The sequence below is a fragment of the Equus caballus genome, chromosome 3 (assembly GCF_041296265.1).
Source record: "Equus caballus isolate H_3958 breed thoroughbred chromosome 3, TB-T2T, whole genome shotgun sequence".
NCBI lineage: Eukaryota > Metazoa > Chordata > Mammalia > Perissodactyla > Equidae > Equus > Equus caballus.
Window position 1 is genome coordinate 21,335,314 of NC_091686.1, and position 13,130 is coordinate 21,348,443.

Sequence of the window (13,130 nt, forward strand, 5' to 3'; positions counted from 1 at the left end):
AATTTCATGTTTAGGAAGAAATGAGAAATAATTTTATTCTCGTACAAACATAACCCCCAGTGGCATGTTAGACAGCTTATACTTCTCCTCAAAACTTTAAATGTTTATAGCCAGTTCTCACTGAGTTTTTGCTTAGCCAAGCAATACATATTAACTTCTATTAAATGAGACATTAGTGTCTTTTAACCCTTTAATGTCTGAAAATACAGTCTTATTAATTTCCTTTTAAGATCTTCAAAACACAACATAATTTTCTTGTATAGTCCTACTGGAAGGAACAGAGTATACAATCATACTCCCTTCAGTTATATGCTAGCTTTCATATGATATTGCTTTGCCTAATCATCCCAAGATGATTAGGAACATCTTAATCAATTTTTTATTTCTCTGTTATTTGTTTTTACTTATTGGTTAGTCATCTTCATAAAACTTCTGCAGTCTTTAATCTTTTAAGCCAATCTAACTGCAATGTTTCCCAGCACTCTATTCTTCTCAGAATCTTCATCTCCGGTAAAAAGGTGACCTTCAATTGTGCTGTTCAATCCTCATGGGATTTTGAGTCATTGACTTAGTCTGCCTCTTAAAACCAATGTTTGTCTTTTTTCCTACCCTATAACTGACCCTCTTTGTAAAACTTTATATGAAACATTTTACAAAAATCAAATCCAAACTATATGTTACTAGGGAAAAACAAAGCCAAGAAGGTAAATCAACAAGGTTAAAAGAGAACAACCCAACGACTCAGAATTTGGGACCATTCTGATATTCAATTCAAGTTATTTAGGCCAAGCATACTTTGCTTTGGCATGAATTGCATGCATAGGCTCTTTGATTCTGAATTCTAAACATAAATGTATCACGCTCTGCTGTCTACCTCCAAAATACTACTCTTGAGCCCATAGATTAACCCTTAATAAGAACTTTCTGGGCATCTCTACAACACTGAGTTTGACGATGACAATGTGGGTTTTTTAAAAGAAAATTGTGTTGCTTAATTTAACACATATTTTAAAGTATGTACATAATTTTCCTGTACTTTCTGGTATTCCGTTCTCACTCCAGCACAATTTATCCTTCTCAACATTAAAGTCAGGGAATCTGTCCATTAGTTCCTCTCATGCAGACAAAGATTGTACTACTCAGCGATACCTGAAGTACTGTTTTCACCAAGATTTCCAATAATAGGTTCTACTTGTCCTCATAAAAATAATCTACAGTGTGGAGAACACTATAGTGTGGAGATCATTAGCAGAGTTCATGATTGGTAATCTCTCCCAGCTACGATGTGAATTAGGCCAGAAGACATAATGCTGGGGTGAAGTCCAGGGGTTCAATAAAAGAAATCATTATTATTAAGTGAAAAATAACTAATATTTAATTTGGCAAAATTTCATGCCTGAAGGGCAGTTAATTTTAATGCATTTTATTCACATTTTTATGGAAATATTGAGACAAAAATCTCATGGGAATAATATTAAAATCAATGAAAGTAAAATGTTGGGGAAAATTCGCCACATTAGAAACCTATTGCTGTAACCATAAAATTTCAGATGTTTCTCACATTTCCTTTCTGGGGCTCGAAAAGAGCCTAAGACTTGAATTAGGGCTTAGAAGGTATTCTTTTCTCCTCTCTGTAAAAATGAGAAGATACAGGAGGTTGAAAGAAAAAGGACTGTTTGGACTCCCTTCCCTCTATGATGCCACTTCCAACATAAAAAATCTAAATTTTAGCTCACCAAATAATGTCTGAAGAAAAAGAATCAAAACAAGTGTGCAAAGCACTTTAGGCATTTTAATTACACTTTTTGTTTGCTGCATATTTTCTCCTTTGTTTGAGGACTTGCACTGGGAAAGGAAGCTGTGCCTCAGAGAAACAATCCCCAGAATGCACCATGAATTGTGCTGCATTTGAAGCCTCTGCTCATTAAGAACACCTATGAGTTTCTTCTTTGTTTTTTAAGAGGGTAGAATCCAGTAATATCTCAAATGCTCAGATCTCTCCCCAGACATCATTTTTCTAACAGTCCAAGAGGAGCTGATTCAAGGTCAGAGGTCATAGGCTGTGCTCCATTTGCCAGCTGGCAGTAAGCTCCAAGGACAGAGGGTGCAAGAAGCGTGACGATTCCTCAAGATGCTCATTCACAGAGCATTGAGAGTATCCCCACGGATACCTCAGAAATACTCATTTTATCTCAGTTTGCTGGGTTGGAGAAAAGGGGCTCAATTTTCTAAGGAAGCTTTACAGAGCTTCACATGCTATGATCCTATCCCACTGAAGCTGACTTTATTTTATACTAACACAATAAAGCTTAAGAAAGAATAAAAAGTTTCTATTATAGATAAAATTATCTGCCCTGTAACTCAGAACAGAGCAATATTGACTAAAAGGGAAACATCTGGAACCTCAGTTGAGGGAGAAACAGTGGCTAGTGTGAACACTTTATCTGGAGTGATAAGAAAACTTCCAAACAGAGGGAAATCATATTAAAATGTTGATCTACAGTCATTTTGAGTGAGTTTTTTCCTCTCCCAAACTTCTTCCTCAGTTTTTGTGCACTGGTCCCATACCACACTCAGAATTTGACTGTTTTTCCTTTCGTAAATGGCTAAACTGAGACACTGTGTATAAGAAATGGAAAGTGACAAGATATGACCAAACCATTGGAAATCAATCCAAACTAAATGTGCTTCTTAACTATAAGTGAACAGTTGAAAACAATCCTCTTTTATAGCCATGGAGATAAATACTCTGTTTTTATTAGGAAAAAATTGCTTTGGACTGAATAAAGTCATTTGATTAACAAGTCAAAGCAGATGGTTTATTGATGTTTCAGAAAGGAGTTTACAAGGTCTAGTGAAAAAAGAGACCCATCTCTGAATTAACAAATTACCCTGCTATATAGGACATTGACAGTTCACTGCTAATAGATTTATGGGCTACTGCTGGGTGTTTCATCCCTATTTGGTTTATTATGATAAAATATTGGGGCATGGGTAATCTATAGCCTTATTGCAATATACTATATTGACCTTTGACCTTTAGGACCTGACAGCAAAACTATGTATTAGATTTTTAATTTGTCTTAATCTAACAGGATCAACATCAGTTGTTGTGTGGTTTATTTTGAAGAGGCTATGCAGTGTAACTAAGATGTGGCATGCTGGCTTGGGATTTGCTAAAACTCAATAAGTTAGCTCTCAGAGATTCTAAGAGTCACATGTTATGATCCAGAAGTCACTGGCAAAATGGCATGTGGTTTGAGTAAAGAAAGTATCTATAAGAAATATCATTGGGGCTGGCCCCGTGGCCGAGTGGTTAAGTTCGCGCGCTCCGCTGCAGGCGGCCCAGTGTTTCGTCGGTTCGAATCCTGGGCGCGGACATGGCGCTGCTCGTCAGACCACGCTGAGGCAGCGTCCCACATGCCACAACTAGAGGAACCCACAACGAAGAATATACAACTATGTACCGGGGGGCTTTGGGGAGAAAAAGGAAAAAAATAAAATCTTTAAAAAAAAAAAATATCATTGTTCGACTCAGAAGGAAATACTTTTGTCTCTTGGGAAATTTCAGAATCTTTGTATTTGAGAATAGATTTCAATAAATTTAATTTTTATTTCTAGAAGTTCTTTTTTTTTCAGTCTGCCTGGATATTTGATACATCTGTTTTCATGTTTTCCATTTCTTCTTTTATGTCTTTAAATACTTAGAAAAGTTATTTTATAGTCTCTATCCGATAATGCTATTATTGAAAATTCCTGGGCATCTAATATTGCCATGTGTGTCTGCTGACTCTTAGGATGGATTGCTTTCTTTCTGTACTTGCTAATTATGGGTTATGAGCTCATTTTTTAGCAGGGTTCTATTTGTGGGAATCCTTGGATGAGGGTATGTCTCTCCAAAATTTTTACTTTTTCTTCTTATAGGTGCTGCATGGATCTTCCCAGCCTAGGTTGACTTTTTATGTAAATTCCTCAGTTTGGGAGTTCCTGAACCATGCAAGCAAAGTAAATATAACCTCAAATTAGAATGAGGGCAGGCCCCTGGCTATACATACCTAGAGGAAACTAGATATTTCATTTCTCTCTCTCTGTTTCTCTCTCTCTTTACTCCTATCCCCTTAATGCAGAGCCCAGGGCTAATCAGACAAGTTTTCTTGAGTTCTTACTATCCAATGAAAAGATGGGGTTTTTTTTAGTTTTGTCCTTTCACCTGGGGTGTAGTCTTAGAGGATTTTGGTTTTATATATGGGAATCTTAGCTACTATTCTGCGCCTTTCACAGCTCCAAGTCTTACATGGCAGTTAAAACCATAGACCCTTGGGTACTGAGATTGGCAAATTCCTCCTGACAGCTACAGTGTCAACTCACACTTACTTAATTTCTTTATCATCTCACTTTTAGGCTTCTGGGAAATAATTTCCCTTACTTTCTTGTTACCTTAGTTATACATTCGAAAGAATTCTTTTAATAGTTTATCCAGAAACATTTGTTAGCAGTTTTCAGGTTAACAAATCCACCAAATTATCAGGACTGGTAGTCAGAATCTTGTTTCCTAAATGTCCCTTTTCACATAAATGAATTAGGTAGAAGCAGGCAGGAAACCTAAGGATCAGAAAATTTTTTTTTTTTTTTGAGGAAGATTAGCCCTGAACTAACTACTGCCAGTCCTCCTCTTTTTGCTGAGAAAGCCTGGCCCTGAGCTAACACCCGTGCCTATCTTCCTCTACTTTATGTGGGACGCCTACCACAGCATGGCGTGCCAAGCGGTGCCATGTCTGCACCCGGGATCTGCACCGGCGAACCCCGGGCTGCCGAGAAGCGGAATGTGAGAACTTAACCACTGCGCCACCGGGCCAGCCCCCAGGATCAGAAAATTTCTCCCACCAACTTTACTCACTTTATAATACATTTAATGAATGACCTGATACATTGACTTAGCCTGCATCTCTCATACATAATTGCATGTTTCTTCTACTCAGTCTATTTTCTATATTCTGGATATAGGGTTCGATATTTTGGGACAGTATATAGAATGACATGCTCATAGACCTTTTTAAAACTCCCATGCTTGAATCCAGGGACTGCTTTAAGTGGTTAGTTTTATATAAATTATCAAATCATCAAATTTTCATGATATAGTAAACATTTAGCTTGACATGGTATTTTCAAAGAGATTTTTACATAGATCACTCCAAATATGAAAATCATTGTATTAAATGAGCTCACAGATACATTTCAGAAACGTGCAGGCCTTTAAACATTTCCGCTTTTCCACAGGAGCAATTACTAACCAACAAATACAGCTAAGGTTTCACCTTCTGTGATTTCACCTTCTGTGGTTCTTATGTTCCTTGCTGCCGTAATACTGGATGCAGGAATCTGCTTGTGGCCTCACATATATTGACGCCACCAACAGATTACCTAACCAAAATACAATGAAAAAGAAGTGATAAAAGGTAAGAGTGAAGATTACAGCTTTGATAGATATCTATACTTCTTCCAGATAGAGGAAAGATCAAAAAGAGGATGAGGAAAAAGCCAACAATGAAGAAAGAAGGAAAAAAATGATGAAATAATACATTTTTTACAGATTTTCTTCCAAGAGATCATGAACATATTTCAGAAAATATGTTAATTTTATGGCATGTTATTTAGTATAAAATATTTAAATTCTTTTTCTTACTCTGCTTTTGGAATTGTACTTATTACAAAGATGAGAGAGAAATGACTTATTGATAAAGTAATTCAAAGGCTCTACAAAAACTGTTTTTTGAAGTATAGGAAATGAAGTTACTGTTGCCTTATCCATATGGTCAGTGGACACTATATCAGCAACATTTTTCTGATCTTGTCTCTCAAACTTAAACTTTTGCTTTGAGCATTCCATGGAAAGTCAGAGCAAAGGATCCACTTAGAAAAATGCTATTTCAAATTTTAGTTTTGTAAATATGGGATCAAAATTATTGAACTGAATGGGAAGACTGGTACACAGATATTTCTATTCTTGCCCATTTAATTATCCCAAAGGACTTCTACTCTTACTTAGCAACTCAACTTTTTATTTGAGTATGGGGTTCTTATTCAACTTTGACACTTAGACATCACCTGATGATTTCTGCTTATGGTTCACAGTCTCTGGTTCAAAACACACATACACATACACAAACCCTACATACTTTATACTGGAGCTAACACTCAATTCTGCCATTCTGTAAATTTATTGTTTTCTGCTCAGCTTCAAAAAAGATGAAGAATGAAAGCAGGGCAGTTTTAAAAACATGACTAAGATATTGTGACAGTTTATTCTGAAGCTAGAGGAAGCAATGGACTAGTAGTTGTTGTCTTTCAAAAATCATACTATAAACTATAACTCTGATACAAGAATAAAAAGTCACTTGATTTTGAAAAATTATCCAAAAGAAAATGAATCAGATGGTGTTTTCCTTAGGAAAATCAGAGGAAAAGGCTGAGTTATTTTGAATTGTTGGAAGGGAAAATATCTGAAATCAGGGAGTATGTGTTAATTTGTACCAAATTTTAGCTCTGCAGTGGTGCTAAACAATATCTGCATCTGAGGATGACATGGTAATGAATGGGACATGAAAGCATCTTTTATTGCCTCTCCCACTTTTCTTTAGTGACTAGTGGACAGCTGGATACAGAAATTCTTATGATTTGTTCTGCAGCCCCTCCCCCACCCCCTACTGTAATAAGATCTGCAGAAATAATTTAAAAGGCTGACAGATAATTTAGTGTTTTCTCTAAGCCTTCTTTCCTCCACTCCCTTTACACTTTCCACAAGTACTAGTACCCTCCAAGTGAACTAATCCTACAGTAAAATATTATTTCTGGTCTTCATTCTTCTAATCTATCAACTGTCCTCAGTTTTATTTATTTTATTTACGGTTTTAGCTTAACTCTGATGGAAATTACCGTTCTTTATTTCTATCTTCTCTTCAGACTTTACTTTCTATCATTTACTCTTTTAAAGCTGCTATTTTTCTTTCTCTCCCTGCCCACTTTTCTTTTTGTTTGGCCATGAGAAGGGTATTATATAAAAGTAGACTTGTAGAATGTCAGTTTTCATTCTCTCAAAATTTTATTCAAGAATCCCTACTCTTTGGAAAAATAAACCCCGATCATCAATAATGGCCTTACATACTTGTGTAAATACATTTTTTTTTGTGAATAGAAACTTTTATTTTGTACTTGAGAATTATAGACCTGAAAATGAACCTATAGAGTAAGAATAAACAAGACTTGCTAAATGATATAGCCCATCTGAACTGTAGGATAAGAGGACACTTGAACAGCTACAAAGCTGGGCATATTGCTATAGTGACTCGAGCAGAATCTGCTATGGGTCGAGGACAGAATACTGATAATGTGATATCAAGTCTACAGAGTTAGCTTTAAACAATGGAGAAATGCAAACCTAAGCATTTTCACTTCAGTGACACGGCCTCTAATGAGATCATGGATGTGTTTCAGAAAAGTAGGGAAGCACTTCAAAATATTTGTATCTTTCAGATCTGAACTGATTGTCATGGCTAGGGTTCCTCCATTCCTTCCCCTCTTTAAACAATCTTTAAGAGTTGAGATGTGCTTATGGAGGACTATCCAATGGGCCCCCAAGCCAAAGCAACCCAGTTGTTTTGTTTTTTTGTTTTGCTGAAGAAGATTTACCCTGAGCTAACATCTGTGCCAATCTTCCTCTATTTTGTTTCTGGATCACTGCCACAACATGGCTGCTGACGAGCAGTGTAGGTTCACGCCCAGAACTGAACCTGGGCCACTGAAGTGGAGCATGCCGAACTTAACCACTAGGCCACAGGGCTAGCCCCAGAAACCCAGTTTTAAGAGCAAGGGTTGCGATAAAAGGCACAGGAAGATGTAAGTGCCAGATGCACTGAATAACTCTGTAGTTTAACCAAGTCCTCCAAGTAACTCTGGGATGAACCTGTAATGCTGTCCCAATTTCTGCCACTCCCAAATTAGCATAAATTCCATTTTATCAGTTGCCCATGGCTTGTCTTTCATCTTGAGCTTTTAACCTATAAAGATAAGTGAAGGTATATTTAAAGGTGGGAAAAAACTTGGAGGTTTGTAGCCACAAATGAGTCAAATTTATGATGGAAAGGAGGGTTGCAGTTATGACTAGACATGGCGGGATATTATATTTTTGAAAAGCAAACTGTTAAAAAGAATATTATTAATAAAATGAAGTGAATAAATGAGAAATGAATAAAAGAATTGTATAGTAAATAGAAAAGAGGGGAGAATGAAAGGATATAACATACTAATCATCAAGGAAGTCAGACAAAATAGACAAAAAAGCAAAATAAAATAATGCTCAATAGGGGATTTAAAGGAAATCAGAAAGAAGTAAAAATAGATTTAGAAGGGAGTGGGATAGGACCACTACAAAGCACAACAAATGAGATTTGGCAGGAATGTTAAATAGTTCTTTTGCTTAGCCTCCTCTAAAAAAGCTAATAATAACAAGAAAATAAAGAACATTATAAAAGACACCAGTAATTGAAGCCAATAGTTGAAAAAAACTATAAACCTAAAGGATTAATAAAGAGATTAGAAATAATAATTATATGTAACTGTATTTGAATCTACAGATTTATATGAAGTAGTCTCAAGGATGAACAACTATAGAACACCCATAATTAATCTTGGAGTCCAGAGCTAAACTCACTATCACTAAAGGACCAACAAAAAAACAAACAAAAAGATTCTGCCTCCACATGCTCAAGATAACAAAATTTGAAATCTCGTGTTACACAGCGTGGCACTGGCACCATGAAAACCATGAACTCACTGCTAATTCATATATAAAAAGCTAAGAGAAAGATGACTGACTGATTACTAGTAACCTTAAATTTTCCTAAATAATCCTTATCAAGTAAACCATACATGCTTTTCATAGAATTTAGGATTTATTTAATAGTGACTATTTAGAATGGGGAGAGCAAAAATATTTGGATATCATCGAGCACTTTGCAATACCTAGCTATTGTTTTAAACACTTCTTGTGACATTGAATAGATTCTAAGAAAATAAAATTATTATGGCCTGGTTTCTATATGACAGAGTCTGTAAAGGTGACACTGAAGTCCCACCACTTCATTTTGATCACATATTGCCTGGTTACATGCAGTTGCAATGAATTCAGTACAAAAGAAAGTGAACTTAAAGCTCATAGTACCATATGTTAGAATTTGATTAATAAGCCAGGAATAAAGAATCGTGATCTATGGTAAAAGGAATGATAATAGGAAAACCATAAGAAATGGAGTTAAACCCCACATTATTTTCCCTTTTTATCAGTGTCTAAAATAAGCACTAACTCTTTTGTTTTAAGTTAATGGAACACATATCCTACTCCTAGGTTTTATGCAGAAGGAAAAGATGTGATTCTTTTGAAATTTCTTATCCAAATTTTGTAGAAGTAGCTATGGAGGAAAATGAGTTAGGAAGAAAAAAAGAAAACATTTAAAACTGGCATTTAGAGATATTTGCAGCGCTTAGGGATGCTTCAGAAACCCATATGAGGATACCAATTTAAAAGATACTGCAGATTCGGGGCTGGCCCAGTGGCATAATGGTTAAGTTCCTGTGCCCCACTTTGGCAGCCCAGGGTTTGTGAGTTCAGATCCTGGGTACCGACCTACACACCACTCATCAAGTCATGCTGTGGCGGTGTCCCACATACAAAACAGAGGAAAACAGACACAGATATTAGCTCAGTGACAATCTCCCTCAAGAAAAAGAGGAAGATTGGTACAGATGCTAGCTCAGGGCCAATCTTCCTCACTGGAAAAAAAAAAAAACGGTACTGCAGATTCTATTATGAATACCTTTATAAATGTCACCATCATTGCAAAGGAAAGGAACAAGACTCAGTGAACTCAAATTATGATGAAAAGATTAGAGGATAAACATTAGACGAAGTTTTCCAAATGATCTAAATGGTGTTATATTTTGTACTCATAGTTTAGCGTACTTGCTTTTTTTCCTATACAATGTAGAAGTGGATTATAATAATTAAAAAAATGGATATAGAGATCTCATTCCATGATTAAGATATGTGAATGAAAATAATAAAACTGGAAAATATGGAAATCCAATGCCATAATTAGGATAATTCTATAACTATTTTAATATTTGGTTAGTTAAATAAAATTATGAAATATAAGGCACAATAATCTGAGGTTAGGAAAAAATTATTAGGGAAATTCTCTGAAGAGATAGCACAATTGAGTAACTTAAACGATGAAGACAAAAATAGAGGAGCCAGACTCAGCACAAATTACCTGTTTGTTAAAGTGAAGTAGTAATTGTATCTTCAAAATGATGAATTCCTGAAATAATTATACAAAAGGAGGCAATCAATTCTAATCTTAACTTTCATAGGAATAGCAAGAAAATATCCCCCATCATCCTCCAAGTGGTCCCTAATAATACTTTTCAGAAGCTATGACAAACTCATATAGTAGGATAATGTAAATTTAGGTAATAACCATGGTTCGTGATAAGTAATTCATTCACCCTAAAAAGCAGTAAAGTCTGATAAATCAGAAAACATATACACATATTATGAATGTCAGATCCACAGTAAGTTATAAGGACTCCTAGAAATCTCTAACTTTTTGAGATTTGAAGCATGGTGGACAACCACTCTATCCCACAAAACATACTTTGGCATTAGTTTTGGAAACTGAATACCAATACTTGTTGAGCTATAGGTATGACAAAGTATAATAAGTCTTATTGTTTCTTGTACTTATGTCATAAAGCATGTTTATTCTTCTTTTGTGTGTGAGGAAGATTGGCCCTGAGCTAACATCTGTCACCAATCTTCCTCTTTTTTGCTTGAGGAAGATTGTCCCTGAGCTAACGTCTGTCCTAGGCTTCCTCTATTTTGTATGTGGGATGATGCCACAGCATGGCTTGATGAGTGGTGTGTAGGTCCACACCCAGGATCCGAACCATGAACCTTTGGCTGCCAAAGTGGAGCATGCGAACTTAACCACTACACCAACGGGCTGGCCCTCCAAGAGTTTATTCTTACTAGGACTATACTGATAATTCAAAATGGAACATTGTAACATATTCTACCAAAATCTACATTAAAAATCAACATTAGGGGCCAGCCTGGTGGTGCAGCTGTTCAGTTCGCAAGTTCTGCTTTGACGGCCCAGGTTTGCCGGTTTGGATCTGGGTGCGGACCTATGCAGCACTTACTGAGCTATGCTGTGGCAGGCGTCCCAGACATAAAATAGAGGAAGATGGGTACAGATGTTAGCTTAGGACCACTCTTCCTCAGCAAAAAGAGAAGGACTGGCAGCAGATGTCAGCTCAGGGCTAATCTTCCTAAAAGAAAAAAAAAAGATCAACATCAGAATCCAAAAAATCCAGGTCTAGTAGCAAATTTCCTGAGATAAATCACATCAACTATTTTTTCCCTAGGCCTTAACTTCTAAATCATATTTATATATATGATATATATATAAATGATATATATATAAATATATGATATATATATACATATTTATATGAGTTATGTGATTAGATATTTTTATATATGTGTATATATAAATGTGTGTATTTTTTCCCCCACTAACGGCAATCAGGACCAAAGTTTTATAACTTTGTTGATCTTCTTCAGAATTTCTATAGTAGCAAAGGAGAGTATTTCTCCTCTTTGTGCACATTATAAAGAATCCAGAGCTCCTGTTATACCTTGGCAAGTAGTAAGCATGTTAGAAATAAACATATACTATGTTTAACCAAAACCTACCTTGAAGTTTACAAATATAAAATATTTTAGAAATATAATTTATTTAAAAGTGCGAGTTTCATAAGACTACTCCAATTCATGCCTATATAAAGATCAATATATCACAGGTGATGACAGCTGGGGTAAAGCAAGAAGAATGATGAAAAGAGACCATGAGAGCAAAGCTTCAGAGTGAATGAAACACCCAGAGAAATCTTGGGATTTCTTAGAGGGTGGATTTTGACTGGTTTATTGCAGAGAGGGTCAGGAGTCACAAGCTAAGGCAATAGGTCTTAGGACAAAATCTGAAGAATCAGGAAGTCTGTTTGGCACTTATACTCAAAGATGTTTCCAGGTGGTGCAGTCAGTATGAGAAATCTACCACCCACCATGATACAAACATTTAAGTTCAGAGAAATCTGTAGTTTTGCAGAATGAAATGAATGGACTAATAAAATCTTGCTACTGCAAAATATCCCAACAAAACAAAAACAAAGAAAAAAGCCCAAACAATTTAATCTCATTACCATTTAATTAAGTTTGCATTTGATTGTAACAAATATTTTGTTGCTCAGTTTATTTTTCTGTTTTGCAACCCCGTATAAAAATCATTTGATTGGGGGCTGGCCTGATGGCGCAGCTGTTAAGTGCACACGTTCCACTTTGGTGGCCCGGGGTTCTCCGGTTTGGATCCTGGGTGCAGACATGGCACCACTTGGCAAGCCATGCTATGGTAGGTGTCCCACATCTAAAGTAGAGGAAGATGGGCATGGATATTAGCTCAGGGCCAGTCTTCCTCAGCAAAAAGAGGAGGATTGGCAGCAGCTAGCTCAGGGCTAATCTTCCTCAAAAAAAAAAAAATCATTTGATGGAAATACAAGAAGGTGGTAAGGGCCAAAATTCAGGTCTGTTGTTTTTATGAAGAATATTTGGGAAGTAACTAAAATGAAAGATAACTGACGCTACCTAAGATCAGGAGCCCTTCTCAGCTACAAATACTCAAAGTGGTTCCTAATATTTTGGCTATGACACTGTGAAAGATTTAAAGATAAAATGTTATGGAGGCAGGAGAAAGCTCATGGTCAAGGGATTAGTCTTAATTTCTAAGGAAGAGATGCAGATGTTAAGACCTAAATAAAAATCAAGAAGTAGGTAACTAATGGCATCTAGGATGACAAAGATACTGAGGAATATGTGGCTTCCTAAAGAAATTAAGTTCTGGATGAGCAAAATTAGGCGTTTAATATCAACAGTAAACCACATTCTTCTATGCTTTAAATCAGTGGACATGATCAGTTTACTACCTTTTGTTGAAGTGACTGCAAAAATGACAGCTATG

At 36.0% G+C, this 13,130-nt stretch overlaps 1 long non-coding RNA gene across 1 annotated transcript in view; it reads right to left on the bottom strand.

Annotated features, from left to right (window-relative positions):
* LOC102149407 (uncharacterized) overlaps positions 1-13,130 on the bottom strand; it is a 135,389-nt gene that overhangs the window by 99,373 nt on the left and 22,886 nt on the right. The window contains exon 3 of the long non-coding RNA XR_290022.4: positions 10,326-10,373. This is a non-coding gene — a long non-coding RNA (uncharacterized lncRNA). The remainder of the gene's footprint in view (positions 1-10,325; positions 10,374-13,130) is intronic.